The sequence below is a fragment of the Hylobates moloch genome, unplaced genomic scaffold (assembly GCF_009828535.3).
Source record: "Hylobates moloch isolate HMO894 unplaced genomic scaffold, HMol_V3 SCAFFOLD_16, whole genome shotgun sequence".
Classification (NCBI taxonomy): domain Eukaryota; kingdom Metazoa; phylum Chordata; class Mammalia; order Primates; family Hylobatidae; genus Hylobates; species Hylobates moloch.
In genome coordinates, this window is record NW_026652291.1 from 19,442,286 (window position 1) to 19,448,490 (window position 6,205).

General features: G+C 40.0%; 1 long non-coding RNA gene across 1 annotated transcript in view; it reads right to left on the minus strand.

The window, feature by feature from the left end:
• The window catches only part of LOC116485185 (uncharacterized), a 50,901-nt gene that overhangs the window by 33,564 nt on the left and 11,132 nt on the right, over positions 1-6,205 (minus strand). The gene's annotated exons all lie outside the window — the stretch shown is intronic.

Here is a 6,205-nt window from a genome sequence, read left to right on the forward strand (position 1 = left end):
ACGTTTGACTATGAAATAATGTTTGAAGGAAAAGTAAGAAATTTACTGATAGTTTCTAGAAATACCACTGGAAAGCCTCTGATCCCAATTCTTTATTTTAAAAAATAACAATTACCCAGTTCTAAATTTCAGAGACTGTAACAGCAAATGTGTTCAATTATCCCACAAATGTTAGAGAACACAGAATCCAGGCACCTGGAATACTGATGCTTTTGTCTTCATGCTTCTTAAGCTTAAGGACCCCTTCTCTTTATGTCTTATCACCTCTCCCTTTCTCCTTTAAACCAGAAAGGAAGGGGCCCCCCAATGTGATTTACTCCAGGCCTTAAACCTACCTCAGGTTTGGCCCTAAATTGTGCCTTTGAAGGCTAAAGGAGGTCCAGATGAAAGAGAGACTGGCTGAAAAAGCCCACAGAAAAATGTATTACAGAGATTAACATGCCACAGCCTCTTCATCAAAGACTCTAGGCAAAAATCAACAGGCAACAGAGCCTGCATCCGGAAGTTGTAGAAGAATGCAGAGAAAAAAGACATCTGGACAGAGGAGGGGTTGAAATAATTTCTGGATCTCTGTTCTCACTAAAGGACAGTTAGATAATGCAATAGTATAAGAAAGTTAAGAAAAATATCAACTAGAATTTATAAAGTTAATTATATAGTTGATATGGTTTTACATGGATATATATTGTACAGCATTTTGTTACAGAACTATTTTCGGTATACCTATTATGCTTTAGGCACTGTTATTTGTTGAATAAACACCTTATTTCACCTTTATATTAGTATACTGAGGGTAGGCGATATTGGCCCATTTTATGAATGAGAAAACACACTGTTAGAGGGAAATGGACTCGATCTTAATTGTGAATGGAAAGAGCTGAGGACTGATATGGTCTGACTCTGTGTCCCCACCCAAATCTCCTCTCAAATTATAATCCCCAGGTATTGAGGGAGGACCTTGGTGGGAGGTAATTGGATCATGGGGTGGTTTCTCCCACGCTGTTCTTGTGATAGTAAGGAAGTTTTCATGAGATCTGATTGTTTAATAAGTGTCTAGTGCTTCCTCTTTCACATTCTCTTTCTCCTGCCACCAAGTAAGACATGCCTTGCTTCCCCTTCACCTTCTGCTGTGATTGTAAGTTTCCTGAGGCCTCTCCATCCATGCAGAACTGTAGGTCAATTAAACTTCTTTTTTTTATGAATTACCCAGTCTCAGGTAGTATCTTTATAGGAGCATGAAAACAGACTAATACAAGGATTAGAGCTAAAACCAGATGACATCAGATATCCAAGTTGAAGTCTGGTTCCAAAGTCTAGGATCTTTGCACTAAATCCCATTGCTTTCCAAACTGTCCTACAGTAAGCTGAAAATGTAAATTATAAGCACATTCTTGAAAGAGACTGCAAAAACTATTTTTATATAAATGTGACTTTAAAATAATAGATCCATATATTTACTATGCATCAGAATCACCTGGCCAAAAATAAATGCAGATTCACTTGTCTACTTTCAGACAATCTTACTCAGTAGGTCTAGGGTGGTCTTTGGTTACACTAAGCACACCTGAAACTCTGGTGTTTCAATCATTGTTCTTCACTGAAAACAACTGAAGCTGATTTTGGCTGATGTAATCAGAAAGTGAACTTGTTGGAGGGTATGGTGATACATTTTGGATGTGTTTCCCCACCCAAATCTCATGTTGAATTGTAATCCCCAATGTTGGGTGTAGGGGCTGGTGAGAGGTGATTAGATTAATAGTTTAGCACCGTCCAGTTGCTGCTGTCCTCATGTCTTGCTCCTGCTCTGGCCACATAACCTGCCTGCTCCCTCTTTGCCTTCTGCCATAACTGTAAGTTACCTGAGGCCTCCCCAGAAGCTAAGCAGATGCCAGTATCATGCTTCCTGTACAGGCTGCAGAACTGTGAGACAATTAAACCTCTTTTCTTAAAAATTAGCCAGTCTCAGGTATTTCTTTATAGCAATGCAAGAATGGCCTAATACATATAGTAAGGGGAATAATGGCCTCACAGAGATGTCCAAATCTGAATCCCTGGAACCTGGGAATATGTTACTTTATAGAGATAAAGGGCCTTTCAGGTGTGATTAAATGAAGGGCCTTGAGAATAGGAGATTTTTCTCGATGACCTAGGTGGACCCAATGTAATCACCAGGGTCCTTGTAAGTGAAAGAAGGCAGACGAGTCTGAGTCAGTGCAGGAGATGTAATAGGAAGGAGAGGAATAAGCGCGTGAGGATGAAAGTTCAGAACAATGTAATTTCGGACTCTGATGATAGAAGGGGGGACCAGGAAACCTCTAGAAGCTGGAAAAAGAATGGAAAGAGATTCTCCCCTAAAGCTTCCAGAAGAAGCCCATTTTGGACTTCTGAACTCCAGAATAGTAAGATCATAAATGCATGTTGTTTAAGCCACTATACTTGAGATAATTTGTTCTAGCAGCAACAAGAAACTAATAAAGAAGTGAACCGCATTCATGCGTCTTGCACTTTTAAAATATAGAGTCATATTTTTGGGTGTAGTATCTGTCCTCTGAGGGATGTGAGAAGAGCTCTTCATATTTCTTTACCAATTAGTGTGCCCCTCCCCTAGCTTATGTTTCCTTCTAATGCCTTTAGTACCGATGAACTTTGTCACAGGATTGCCCCCGGACTATCAGAGAAGAAGTTTATGCTGAGATTTTCAGTGTCCCAAACCCCTCCTAGACCCCAAGAAGCACACTATACCATTCAGTAATGATGTCCTTATCAACATTCTCTTTTCCATGCAAATTTCCTCAGTTCCCCATTAGACGTGATAACCACCCAATTACATCATACCACTTATATCAGATATTCAACTAATGTGTTTCAAATAAATGCATAAATGAATGAAAAAATGAATAGAAATATCCTTGGCATGACTAGCTCTTTTCATTTTGATTGGTGTAAAATCATTCCAATAAATGCATATTATTCCAAGCAGAGTACTCTAAAAAAATAAGACAATTCATCTCAGTAGTTTGTGTTTTTCTTTTACTATTAATGGGGTGTGATAAGTGGGAATGTACTTTGGATGTCTCTCTCTGGCACACTTACACACATGAATAACATCCACTGAAGTTTCTTCTCAGCCACAAGTTGCCCTGAGAGAAATTTCATCATTGATGAAATGACAATAGTTTGGCTCCACAGTTAATTTGTAAATCATTCACGAAAGACCCATAAACTGTTCAGTGTATTTAGCTTTTAATATGGCAATTGAGGAAACCAGGTCCATTTGAACAGAAACTGACAGAAAACCAAGAAAGAGCCTGACTTTCAAATTACACAGGCCAGCACAGGATAGAACCAAGCTTTGCCTGGCTTACTAGGAATGATTCAGCCTAATGACAAAACAAAGAGACTGACTTTTAACTTGCCCATGTCTACCACACCATCTCTAATTTTGTTATTTTGCATTTTCAAAATAGACTTGTTTGAAGATACAGGAATAAAGAACGGTTTATAAACTAGTTGATTTCTTATTTTAATTTAATGAAAAATAATATCACTATTATTACTTATGAGAAAAATTACTTCCAAATGAGGGTATCTTTATAAAACTGCAGTATTTATCATTTTGGGTTGCAGTAAAACAAATCAACAAAGGAAATAGAATGAAATAAAACAACTTGATTACAGAGATTTAAATTTAAGATAAAGGGAGCATTTTAAATAATTTAAGAAATTAATTTCTTAGTCAACAATTGGTGGAAAATTACTGCTATAAGTGAAGAATAAAAAATTGAGTTAGAAGACTACTCCATGTTATACACTGAGATAGACACTAATGGTTTAAAGAACAGACAACTAAACAAACCACTGTTAAAAACAAATATCAAATAAAATTCTGAGTAGCTTTGAATTATGAAAACTACCTAAAAAGAGCCAAAACCAAAAGCTATATATCAACAGATTTGACTATGTCAAAATTTAAAACTTCATTAAGAGAAAGTCAACTATCAAAAAATTAAAATATAAATTATGGTTTGAAGCCAAAATTGGTACCATATTTAATAAACAAATATTTATTATCCAGAATACATAGTATTCTCATATATAACTTGGAAAATGAAATGTACTAAATGGAAAATAAGTCTAAGATTTAATTAGTCAATTCACAGTAGAATAAATACAAGTGAAAAAAATGAAAGTAGTCCACCTTTATTCATAATCAGGGAAAGATATACTAAAAACACAATGAGGTGGGAGCCAAGATGGCCGAATAGGAACAGCTCCGGTCTACAGCTCCCAGCGTGAGCGGCAGAGAAGACGGGTGATTTCTGCATTTCTGTTTGAGGTACTTGGTTCATCTCACTAGGGAGTGCCAAACAGTGGGTGCAGGACAGTTGGTGCAGCACACTGTGTGCGAGCCAAAGCAGGGAGAGGCACTGCCTCACTCGGGAAGCGTAAGGGGTCAGGGAGTTCCCTTTCCTAGTCAAAGAAAGGGGTAACAGAAGGCACCTGGAAAATTGGGTCAGTCCCACCCTAATACTGCGCTTTTCCAACGGGCTTGGAAAACGGCACACCAGGAGATTGTGTCCCGCACCTGGCTCGGAGGGTCCTATGCCCATGGAATCTTGCTGATTGCTAGCAGAACAGTCTGAGATCAAACTGCAAGGTGGCAGTGAGGCTGGGGGAGGGGCGCCCACCATTGCCCAGGCTTGCTTAGGTAAACAAAGCAGCCAGAAAGCTCGAACTGGGTGGAGCCCACCACAGCTCAAGGAGGCCTGCCTGCCTCTGTAGGCTACACCTCTGGGGGCAGGGCACAGACAAACAAAAATTCAGCAGGAACCTCTACAGACTTAAATGTCCCTGTCTGACAGCTTTGAAGAGAGTAGTGGTTCTCCCAGCATGCAGCTGGAGATCTGAGAACGGACAGACTGCCTCCTAAAGTGGGTCCCTGACCCCCAAGCAGCCTAACTGGGAGGCACCCCCCAGTAGGGACAGACTGACACCTCACTCGGCCAGGTACTCCTCTGAGACAAAACTTCCAGAGGAACTATCAGACAGCTGAATTTGGGGTCTCACGAAAATCCACTGTTCTGCAGCCACCACTGCTGACACTCAGCCAAACAGGGTCTGGAGTGGACCTCTAGCAAACTCCAACTGACCTGCAGCTGAGGGTCCTGTCTGGTAGAAGGAAAACTAACAAACAGAAAGGACATCCACACCAAAAACCCATCTGTACATCACCATCATCAAAGACCAAAAGTAGATAAAACCACAAAGATGGGGAAAAAACAGAGTAGAATAACTGGAAACTCTAAAAAGCAGAGCACCACTCCTCCTCCAAAGGAACGCAGTTCCTCACCAGCAACGGAACAAAGCTGGATGGAGAATGACTTTGACGAGTTGAGAGAAGAAGGCTTCAGACGATCAAACTACTCCCAGCTACAGGAGGAAATTCAAACCAATAGCAAAGAAGTTAAAAACTTTGAAAAAAAATTAGATGAATGGATAACTAGAATAACCAATGGAGAGAAGGGCTAAAAGGAGCTGATGGAGCTGAAAGCCAAGTTTCGAGAACTATGCGAAGATTGCAGAAGCCTCGGGAGCCGATGCGATCAACTGGAAGAAAGGGTATCAGTGATGGAAGATGAAATGAATGAAATGAAGCGAGAAGGGAAGTTTAGAGAAAAAAGAATAAAAAGAAATGAACAAAGCCTCCAAGAAATTTGGAACTATGTGAAAAGACCAAATCTACGTCTGATTAGTGTACCTGAAAATGACGGGGAGAATGGAACCAAGTTGGAAAACACTCTGCAAGATATCAAGGAGAACGTCCCCAATCTAGCAAGGCAGGCCAACATTCAAGTTCAGGAAATACAGAGAACGCCACAAAGATACTCATCGAGAAGAGCAACTTCAAGACACATAATTGTCAGCTTCACCAAAGTTGAAATGAAGGAAAAAATGTTTAGGGCAGCCAGAGAGAAAGGTCAGGTTACCCACAAAGGGAAGGCCATCATACTAACAGCTGATCTCTCGGCAGAAACTCTACAAGCCAGAAGAGAGTGGGGGCCGATATTCAACATTCTTAAAGAAAAGAACCTTCAATCCACAATTTCATATCCAGCCAAACTAAGCTTCATAAGTGAAGGAGAAATAAAATACTTTACAGACAAGCAAATGCTGAGTGATTTTGTCACCACCAGGCCTGCCCTAA